Consider the following 12,043-nt stretch of genomic DNA (forward strand, 5'->3'; position numbering starts at 1 on the left):
TTATTTATTTATTTATTTATTTATTTATTTATTTATTTATTTATTTAAGGATTTTATTTTTAAATAATCTCTATACCCAATATGGGGCTGGAACCTACAACCCTGAGATCAAGAGTCGCACGCTTCACTGACTGAGCCAGCCAGGTGCCCCAACAGGGTTGTTTTAGATGAAAATACTTTGGTGGAAAAAAAATAAAAGGACCTGTGTATTTGATTTATTTATCTATTTTTAAATTGAAGTATAGTTGACACACAATGTTACATTAGTTTCAGCTACACAACATAGTGATTTGACAAATATATATGTTATGCTATGCTCACCGCAAGCACAGCTACCATCTGTCATCATACAACATTATTACGATACCGTTGACTGTATTCTCTGTTCTGTTCCTTTCATCCCCGTTACTTATTCATTCCATGACTGGATGCCTATACCTCCCACACCCCTTCACTCATTTTGCCTATCCTATCACCCTCCTTTGTGGCAACCATCAATTTATTGTCTGTGTTTATGCTAAGAGGATATGGGAGGATATGGGAAGCTGTTTGCTTCTTGGTGAAATATGATCGACTTTATTGCATTAATTCTAGATCTTTATGTTTTCTCAACTTAACTTCCCCTATGAGATTATATGCTTCATAAAAAAGGATTATATTATACATGTATCTTTCATTTGAAGGTATTCAGCATCTATCAGACGGAAGGAATCAAGCTTAATCTTTACTGCATTGCTACAGACTTTGAAAATGATCCTTTTAAACTTTACTTGCATTATGAAGACATCAGATTGTGTCTCCTAAGTACTTAATGAGAACATCCTGCTTAGTGCAATAAGATTTTTCAAGCAGATTGTTCATGACCAAGAACACTTGGATCCAAACTAATGGTCTGAATATATTGAGTGGGAATGAGCTGCATTCTAATCAAATGACGAGATATTGGATTTGCAAGGCCCTCAAAATGAGTGATTTTCTTTTTTTTTTTTTTTTAAAGATTTTATTTGTTTATTTGAGAGAGAGAATGAGATAGAGAGAGCATGAGAGGGGGGAGGGTCAGAGGGAGAAGGAGACTCCCTAATGAGCAGGGAGCCCGATGCGGGACTCGATCCCGGGACTCCAGGATCATGACCTGAGCCGAAGGCAGTCGCTTAACCAACTGAGCCACCCAGGCGCCCCGAGTGATTTTCATTTTAAACACAACCCACAGATAGAAATTGTAAAGTTCCCAAAGTATAGTAACTCTGATGTGTAATTCACTCTCTCTTCTCCTCTTCTTCCCCCACCCTCCACCTTTCTCCTTTCCTTTTTCCTTCCCTTCCTTTTCCTTTCCTCTCTTCCATTTTAGAAAGAAAATGCCAAGCAGTATTCACTAAATTGATTTTGTGAACTACAGTTTGAAAAATACTTTCCTAAACTGTAGTGTAAACCTACCATCCATATTTCCTCTTGAGTCAGCTCTTCTGATCCTCTAGACAAACTTATTGGCCTTTGATCTATTCGCAGGGGGGTTCCTGGCCATCTGTCATTTGTAGATGGCTCCTTTGGTGTTGGCTCTCATACCACTTTGGGAACTTTGTGTTCCTGATCAATTCTTCTGCTGTTTGTGGTCAGCTCATTTGAGCAGTCTGCTCCTGCAGTACAGACCTCTTCATCCCCCATGTCTACCATTAGCAGTCCTGCTTATCGGTCAAGGCCTAAGTCAAATACCACTTCCTTTTCCAGAAGGCTTTACAGATGCTCAGGCAGAACTAATCTTTCCTGCCTTCCATGGTGCTTCTTTGTGCCTCTGTCATGACACTTACCCTTTATTAGATATTTTTGCTTGTGTTTAGCTCTCCAATCAATTTTTGAATTTTCTTTTCAGTAACTGCTTTTCTTTGATCCTTTTAATGCTGTACAAGGGTATCCATAATAACAATGGCAAAGGAGGATTTGGAGAAGCTAGAGAGTGACTCCAGTTTCATCAGAGTCATATAATGGTCCCAACAGAGTTGTTCAGAACAACGATGAAGTCACTTACCTGACAGTAATTTCCATAAGTTTGTGTTCTCAATCTCCCCTTCAAGGATATTTTTATATACTCACACTGCTAGAACAAAGTGGGATAGACTTGAACAATATTCTGCCTAGATTAGACATATTTTCTCATTAATGTAAGTACATTTTAAATTTTAAGAGAGCTTATTGTGGGAAGTTTTCAGTTGATGCTCTGTAGTGTTGCTTATTTAATGATCCTCAGACATTCACTCTAAGACAGTGTTATTACAAAGTTCCAGTCTAATTGCAATTACGTTAAGTTCACACTGTTTTGAAAATGGTACACTTTCTCAAATAGTACCATGATAGTTTACTTCTGAAAAACAGTCTGAGAAATTAACTGTATGAGGTAAAGCATATTTATATATTTATATGTACTCATATCTTTAAAATGCATATTGAGTTAGCCTACGAAAAACACTTTTCAATTTTGTGGCTCTCCTCTCAGGGACAACAGGGAATAATATGCCTTAATTTTCATTTGAGTTTACATTAAGTCCCTATCAAAATAAGCCACCGTAAATACTCATTACATTTGTGCTCTGCCTTTGTTGGATGCATTTATTCTTTTTGTTTCTCCAAGGTGTGATGTTTCCAGTTCCTCAGTAGTTTTAATTACCAGCTATTCTGCTGTGTGTTTGCACACTTACCATTAAAAAGGTGGGGGACAGGGGCACTTGGGTGGCTCAGTTGGTTAAGCATCTACCTTTGGCTCAGGTCATGATCCTGGGGTCCTGGGACCGAGTCCTGCGTCGGGTTCCCTGCTCGGCGGGGAGTCTGCTTCTCCCTCTGCCTCTGCCTCTCCCTCTCCGTGTCTCTCATGAATAAATAAGTAAAAAAAAAAAAATCTTAAAAAAAAGGTGGGGGGCGCCTGGGTGGCTCAGTCGTTAAACGTCTGCCTTCGGCTCAGGTCATGATCCCAGGGTCCCGGGATCGAGCCCCGCGTCGGGCTCCCTGCTCCGCAGGAAGCCTGCTTCTCCCTCTCCCACTCCCCCTGCTTGTGTTCCCTCTCTCGCTGTGTCTCTCTCTGTCAAAATAAATAAAATCTTTAAAAAAAAAAACTTGGGGTACATAGTCACATTTTCATATGAAAAATGAGAGCTGGCATTAAAATTAAAAAAGGATCTACTATGCTCAAGTGGTCTATAAAGAGATGTGAATTCTGTTGGGATATCATCATCTTTTTGTAGATAAGCAAAGATAGAATTTTTGTTGGAGGAATTATGTAATTCTCTTTAAAAAATTTTCATTTTCAAATTGTGTTTGAAATACTTCCAAGGGTTAGGAAAAGAGCCTACTTTAAGAAACAGTTGGCCTATTGTTGATGAAGTTTTAGGACTATAGGCCCAATTCATTACAAATTGACTATCAATCAAGAAAGAGGAAAGAAGTTAATTGAGTTAGAAGCTTGTTTGCTAAATAAAGGAGCCTTTCACTGGTTGGAAGGAGCCTAACCGCAGATTTTTACAAAGTCTTTTAGGAGTGTGAAGAAATGCTAGCATTTTTCTGCACTTCCCTAATCTCTGACCTGGAGGGATAAAAAAGGGCACAGCAGGATGGTAGAATGATTCAGAACTACAGCAACGCACAATCCGGAAAGCACTGTTATTGCGGGCAATCCCTGTGAGAGCACATGGTATGTGTCAGCCCTTGTTCTCGGGTCTTTGCATGCATCAATTCCTTTAATCCTTTTAACAGCCTTTTGAATTAGATACTATTGTTATCCCCATTTTATAGAGGAGAAAACTGACACAAAAAGAGATAAGAAACTTGTCCAGCATTATGTAGCGCAGAAGCAGAGCTGGGAGTGATTGTAAACTGAGCACTCGGCGTCCAATGCCTGTGTTCCTGTCCTTCCCTTCTTGGCCGGCCCCTCAGTTAACACTGGAGCTAGGATCGGTGCACTGAAAGCTCTCCATCTATACACGGTTTTGTGCCCCAGCTAACTAGGTCAGAAAAATAAAGGTTGACCTATGAGTAGACCAAAAAACCAGTAGTTGGATGAAAAATGATCCCTCCGAAGTTGTGTAGGCATTGCTTTTTCTACCTGACTGCATGTCTCCCTTCGGGAAGCTCTCCCATCTCTCTGCCAGGGCCCTGTGGTACTTACCCCATCACGGCACATGTAGTCAGCAAAGGCCTCTGTATCTCGCTGGAGCTTCTTCCATTTGATGGCAAGGAATGTATATATCTTATTTACAGTTGTATAATGTCTAGTGCAGTATTTGGCATATGTCAGGGGCACAGTAAATATGGTGCGGGTGGGTCTGTGACACAGGTAGGCCAAACCTGATGCATCATGGCGGTCATGGAGTTAAAAGAAAAGATCACCACTGCCCTACTCAGAGAGAGAGTCTTTAGATTCATCTCAGCAGTTTCCATTCCCTGCCGATGAGAAGGTGTAATGGAGTCTGAGATTTCCTTCCATACCTCAACCGCAAGAGGGCTTTCAAATTTGTTTTGGTACCATAGACCCAAACTCCACCGCCAGGAAGCCAGTCCCACCCAGAACACAGCCACAGATATTTCCCTTTCTAGCTAGTATCTGAAGCTGTAAGACACATGTAGATGTTTTTTCTTTAAACATTATTTAAATAAAGATAAAAAATTAACTTCAGTGTTAGAAACCCTCTTAGTATATACCCACTTTCCTCCCTAAATCCATGCTGTTGATTAGGTTATAGAAAATATTTCCTGGCAATAGGTACAGGTTGTTTAGTGTTAACTGGTTAAATGATTAAATTAACATATGTGAACATGCTTTGCAAATTCCAAAACATTATAGTTATTTTGCTATTATGTTACTGCTATTAGATGATTGGCTTTTTAAAAATTTGTTGATTAGAAAGTCTAATTGATATAATTAATTGAGTTAAGTATTGGATTGTCTTATTGAATGTTATGTTACTACTCTGGGGGTTAGGAGTTAAATGTGATATTTTCCACCTTGGTTTAGAAAACTATAATTTTATCATGATACTTGAAAAAACATGTAGTATTTTCTTTCCTTCCTTGCTTAAATTGCTTCACTTATTATTATTATTATTATTATTATTATTATTATTGCCTCAAAAGGCTGGGAAGAGAGAAGAGAGAATACTATGATAGTCTGCTTAATTTTTTTAAAGCTTCTTCATTTTTGTTTTTGTATTTTTAAAATCTGTGTCTTTATCTTTTCAACTTTTCCCTTTCTCATTCCTGTCCTGTTCTTGTTTATCTTTCATCATTGTCTCTCCCTCTTTTCTTCTGATGAATTTTAGTTCCTCTACTAACTGGTCTTAACCAAGCTGGACTCATTAGTAGGTCTCTGCGTCATCCTCTGGCACCTTTGTTATTGTCGCTGTCCTCAGCATCACCTCGTCATTGTGTGGTCTCTTCCTCGGGGCATAACTCCATTTCAGCCTAGAGTGGGACATCTCAGGTTTCCAAATCCTGAACCTGGCCTTATAATGACAAAGACATGTACTTCCATAGCACTATCTCTTCTAGAAGCTGTTGGGTTGATACATCTGCTCTGGCAATGGACAGGGGATTACCTTCCACACTGGCTCTGTGTATAGCAGGTGTTTGCAGGGTCCACGGGATCCATGAGGCATTCTGCCCTCGGCACTAAGATGTTAGGAAGCTTCCTTTGGAATGTGTGACTAATGTGTGACTGTTTTGCTGTGACCACAAGACCTATCCCAAAGCCTGCTGCTGTCATGTACCCTTCTAGGCAGCTGCCTACTCTTTATAAAGTGCTGCTTCCTAAGCCTTCTCAGAATAAATCAATGCAGCTTTATTTGGCTATTGCAGAAGTCAAGGAGATAGATGGCCAACTGAGGGGAACTTGAGCTCTAACTGTAACTCTCTAAAATCTCTAGTTGGAGTCAAATCATATAATCTCCTTAAACTCCCTCTTGTATGATTCTGTAGAAATAATTCTACATTTGGCCCAGGTGTTAGGGTCTAATAGGAAATTGGTTTGGTTATCCTGATTTTCACTCTTTTACTTCTTTTCTGACATCCCCCCTCACCAGTAGTGGCAAAGGATGGGGGTGGGATGATGGAAAATCATTGACTTCAGTCCATACCTAAGTTATATTCTGTTTCTGAATTGACTCAGTCTAAGCCAACACCAAATATTAACTCATTGGGAGAATCTGCCCCATTCATTTATTTAGTAAGTGCTCAATTCATACTTAAAGAAATAAAGGAAATTCGCTGTGTTGCAAGGAAAGGAATTGATTCCTTTTGTCTGTCTCTTTAATTGGATATTATTTTCAATTTTATTTTATTTATTCATTTTAAAATAGACTCCACACCCAATGTGGGACTCAAACTCACGATTCCAAATCAAGAGTCGCATGCTCTTCCTAGTGAGCCAGCCAGGCACCTCAAAATGACCCAATTTTAAATTTCTTATTTTCATCATGGTAATTTTTTAACAACTCCCATTCTTTAATATAAATTACACTAATTAGATACCAATAATAGTAATGAATTTTTTTCTCTTTAAAGAAAACCTGTTTATTTACCTACAATAGTAGTTGTATTTAACTGAATATTCTAGTTAATATATGTATCAAACACCTCTGGTCATTTTCTAATGTCTGTTCTCCCTTCATCTTTAGAATAGAACCCCATTTTCCAGCTGGGCACATTGCATCCAGCTGAGTACTGTATTTACTAGAATTTCTGGTGTTCTGATGACCATGTAACTAAATTCTGGCCAGTGAAATGTAAATGGAAGTATTGCATATCACATTCAAGATACCTCCTTAAAAGTGGGTGGTGTAACCTTCATTTTCTTTCTTCTCTTTGCTTACTGGAATGTTGATTTGATGGCTAGAGTTTGAAGAGCGGTCTTAGATTGAGAGACAGCCTGCTAATGATAGTGGAGCAGCAAGAATAGGCTTCTGGGTTCTTTTGACTATGGGGCTGCTATACCTGGATTGCCTACCCCCGGACTTCTTTTACATGACAGAGCAGAGCATACTTCTCTTGTGTAAGCCCTATTATTTGGAGTAGTTTTTTGTATGCAACTAAACTTTTTATTATAATTAATGTAAAATATATAATTTTCAAATAATAGGATATAATAAAGTATACTTAATACTGGAAATACACTGGATATAATTCAAAATAATATGCTATTTAGAAGCCACTTGAAGAGCTGAAGTCATTCCTGGGTCCATTATAATGTAATAGTATGCAGTATTATAAAAAATATCTCATTGGTTGTCTTGAATTTTCTACCTCTTTTGATTCCTTTGGAAATGCAGATTAATATTGAGTAATAGTTTTGTTATTTAGCAGCAGTATTTCCTAATGCTAAGTACAAAACTCTGGACGTTTAGGGGAATTGTTGGAAATATTCTTTCTGGAATCCTTTTAGCTAATGTGTTCTGAGACTGATTTTGTGCTTTTTTGTTCTTGTTGTTTCTTGAATGATGATGATAAGAATATATATATTAAAGTGTGATTCATAATGCTTCTCATAAAATTTATGCATCTTTGGTTAAGGACAGATATTCAAAATAAAAGAGCTCTAATTTTCATTATCTTTGACTTTTCATATTATTTTGTATCTAATGTAATTTTTAAAAATCATGGTGAATACACCTAACATAAAATTTACTATTTTAACTATTTTTAAGGATACTGTTTATTGGCATTAAATATACTTAACTTACACTGTTGTATAATCATCCCCACCATCCATCTCCAGAACTTTGTCATCTTCCCAAAGTAAAAATCCATACTCTTTAGATAATAACTCTCCATTCCTCCCTCTTCCCAGTGGCAACCAACTTTCTCATTTTCTGTATCCATGAATGTGACTACTCTAGAAACCTCATATAAGTGGAATCATACATTATTTGTCTTTTTGTGACTTGCTTATTCCACACTAATATAAGTCTTTTGCTTTGCTTAGGGAATTATTTAATCATAAATGAGTTATTATTGTTTAAATTGTCTTTTTTACATTCATCTTTGAGAATTTTCATCTGTAGTGATAATTATAATGGATATTAACAGAGTAGATGGTGTTATGATAAAATAGGGTATTGGAATCATTAATTTATGAAATACAGCCCCAGGTAGAAGTCACTATATAGTTTGGTGTTTTTAATATTATAAAGACAATTAAAACATAAAACAAGGAATTTATTTTAACAGATATGACATACGAGATAAATGCAGTATGGTGAGTTCCCGGTCATCCTGTATAAGAGCATAAATGTCATATTGTAGTGTACCATTTGATTTCATACATTATCTGAATATATTAGAAATAAGTAAAATGTGATTTTAGGATAAAATATTAAAGTTCACAGATTAAGCAGTTATCCCACGTGGCTTATTTGTGTAACAAATGGTAAATTTTTCTTTCTCAAAATGTATAGATTTTTAGGATTGAACAATAATCCCTAAAAAGGAATTAAGATGTTGATGATTATTTGTTGCCTTGAGGAAAGTATTGATGATCTTTGTTGCTTCAAAAATAACATTTGTCCTTGACTTAATTTTTTTTTTTTTAAATCACTTCTTGCTCCTTCTTGGTTTCCTCAGAGACACTTTACAGAAGTACACTTCAGTAAAACCTTTCTGGTAGATTGGTGGCTTAGATTCTTTCAAAAAATCCCAGTTAAAAGAAGTATGATAGGGAGTTGGCCTAATGGGAGGTATGCAACTGTATTTGCAAATCTTAGACATTATCCCACAATTTTGGTGTAACCCTTCAGCTGACAATTAAAATCTTTGTTTTATCAGTCATCACCCAACCCTAACAGATGGGTGAGGAATTAATCTGATTTGTATTTTTCCCCACAACTTTCTCCCACACGTTGTAAGATTCTATGATTCACTTTCAGTGAGTTCTTAAAGATAATTGATGGGCCTTATAGGTATAATACTTATATCCTATTAAAATTATGCCAGAGTTAAAGCACAGCACAGAAGAGCTTCGAAGACCCCTGTAGAAATTTGAAGACAATTTTGATACTCTCGTCCACTCAGAAAAAAAATCTGCTAATACCGTAATGTTTTTTCCCTTGCCAGGACCCTCCTTGCCTGGTGTCATTTCTTGAGCTCTCCTGGGAGGAGATTAGTCTAAAACAACAAAGTAGCCAGATGTCTGGTTCTGAGAGAGTCCCAGAGGCCAGGCTACGGTAGGCAATAGAAACCACGTGGGGCTGAAGATCAAAGATACCTGAGAATTACTTATGGGCACATAATATGTGTCATTCCCATTATTAGCAGTCTGAGAAAATTTGTTTCTCTAATTAACCCTTTTGTTGGAGTAACCTTAAATTTTAGTGAGTTTATTTCTTTTTTAATATGTTTTCTTTTGTGTGGTTTTGAGAAGTATACATACCAAAAAAGAGAAAGGAAAAGGAACCCATGTGCTTGATTGAAATCTCTAAGCACTGTTCTTATCCAAAATAGATGTGCTATCCAGTGTATAATCATTTATCATGAAATAAGTGGGCATTAGGATTCTAAGTCAAAATTACAAAGTAATAGTCAGGAACTACATGGTTTAATGTATGAAGAGCTGTTTTTAAAGCCCCAGTCCTTACTTTAGAAGTACAATTATTTCAACTTTTAACTGCTTTAGAGTGGGGATTTTTAGATCACAGCTTCCTGGTCTTAAAATGAATTCAGAATAAATCCCAGTGGTGGGAAATCTGTACCTTATTAATAGTTGACCTCTTTCTTTTCACATTGGTATTATAATGAAATGCTAATTAAAAATTCTTGGTATCCTTTACCTGTTTGCTTTATAGATACAATTTTATATTGTGGAGACATAGACAGATTTGGAAAATGTGAATACATTTGCTGTTTTGAGTTTGTTTTAATCCAAAAGCCTCTAAAAGCTTTTAGCTGAATTTAATCCAAGGGATAGGTAAAAATTTAATTATAACTTTTGATATGTTAGCCTCTAGATGAGAGTATCAAAAGAGAGAACAAAAGATTTTGGTTGGCCTTGCCACTTGTTTTTGTTTCTGTTCAACATCATCATGTAACAAAAAAATTGTGTAAAAGCCTCATTCCTGCTTTCCTTGAGATATTATCATAAACCATTTTTATCAAGAGCCAGCTTTAGCACTTTTAAGTGCTACAACACATTCTTTAACATCTAGTAATATAAACTTGGCATAAAAGCTGTAAAAATGTCTTTAAACTTAATTGGAGATACGTGTTAGCAATATAGGACAGAGATTTCATATTTTGTGTGGTGGTCAAGGCTTCTTTTAACTCCTTGAGGAAAATGAAACTCCTGGGAGCAGTTTGTAAGGATTAACTGATTTATCTCTTTGCTTCTAGATTTAAGTATTGAAGCAAGAATAAAATTGTCTTCTTGTACAAAGAACTGGAGAGGCAACTGTATTTTTTTTTTTTTTAAGAGCTGAATTTGTGTTACTTCAGTGACAAATGATCGGTGTTTTTGTTCTTTACACCTGCGTTTCTCTTACTGGCTACCCCATTGTCAACAATACCATTTACCATCACCCAAGAGTCTGGTTATCTGTTTTCCTATTTTGAGTGCAAGTTGAGTCAGTTATGACCACTCTGCCATAAATATTTCTAAGCTCCAGTTAATGGCTTACTTTAAACAAGTAGTATTCAGAATAACAAAACACTTCCCAGTATCACAATATTCTTGTCAGTTCCTTGGAGTTGGTTATATAGCAGGATTTGATCTGAAGGAATGAGCGTCCTAGTTCCAGGACTAAGGTCCAGTGGTAGAGGGAGCATTCCATTGTTTCCTCCTTTCAAGGAACTCCTCACTTCCTCCCCTCTCCCCTCACCCCCAAGACACACATGTTTGTGTATATACACACATTTAAAATAGGGATTTGCTAAGGAGAAGACCAAAAGGTAACTCCTTTTTTTTTTTTTTTTAATCTTTCAGAAGTTGCCAGTGTTGCTGGTGACTCACCTGTTAATGTATTCATCTTGAATTGCTTTATTGGCTATTGGTGCTCTCCCCCACCCCCACCATTCTCTCTCTCCTCCCATTTACCTTATGGACCATTACTCTGAGTATCATCTCTTGGGGCATCTCTCCCACAACACTGTGTACAGAGAAGTGCTTAATTGTGCTTTAAAAAAATAAGCATTCTCAAATTTAAGGAGGTAAAGAGTGTTAGTTTTCTAGTTCCTGCTTTTTATTTATTCCCTCTATCTTCCTCATTCATAGATTTCTTTGTATATTACCTACTCCTCTACCCTGTCATATTTGTTTCTCTGTTCTTCATCTTTTAGTTCTTAATTCTGTTTCAGCGTTCTGTCTATAGCTTTCCAGGATGGGTTCTGATTTGAAATAAGAGCTAAATTGTGAGAACAGGCAATTAAGCTCTCTTTTTAAAATTCTTTTGATAACTTAATGTGTAATGATTTCGTACTTGAGCGGGTATTGAGGTAATAATCTATAAACTTTTTTTGTGATAGAATTATGTGCTAAATAAAAATGCTTGCGATATAAATCAAGTTGGCTTTGTTAGAATGTGATGATTCAATATGCATTTTAATTTCTCTTAATTTTAAAAGCTTTGGGGTTAAGTATACAGTCTTAAACATTTCTTTTTAATCTACAATGGTGTGAAAGATCTTAAGAGCTACTTACTTATTTACCTTTTTTACTTGTTTCCTAAATTTCTTTACTTCTAAAGTAACACTTTTCCTTGCCTGAGGTTTGGAGGAATAGCCCTCAGAACACCTATCACTGTTTAAAATGGTGGTCTTTGATTCAAAGTTGCCTGATACTCTTGAGGCTGCAAAGTGATAGGATTAGATCTTAGCAGATGGGAGGGTCCTTTCCCCAGTGGCAAATGAGGGTAGCCTTCTGCTCGAGAGAGCACTTTTGGAGGGAAAGTTATGTTTTGAGTACAAAAATTATTAGTTCTTGAATCCTTGTGACTTTTCACTCTATTGCTAAAACAAAGAACAACATTTTAAAAAGAAGGAACAGAAAATTAAGTGTTGTCATTGATTGTATCCAGTATGAGCA

At 36.6% G+C, this 12,043-nt stretch overlaps 1 protein-coding gene across 2 annotated transcripts in view; it reads left to right on the forward strand.

Annotated features, from left to right (window-relative positions):
* The window catches only part of SLC10A7 (solute carrier family 10 member 7), a 257,713-nt gene that overhangs the window by 35,886 nt on the left and 209,784 nt on the right, over positions 1–12,043 (forward strand). The window lies entirely within an intron of this gene.

This window comes from Mirounga leonina, unplaced genomic scaffold (genome assembly GCF_011800145.1).
Source record: "Mirounga leonina isolate KUSES-001 unplaced genomic scaffold, KU_Mleo_1.0 Mir_176, whole genome shotgun sequence".
Taxonomy (NCBI): domain Eukaryota; kingdom Metazoa; phylum Chordata; class Mammalia; order Carnivora; family Phocidae; genus Mirounga; species Mirounga leonina.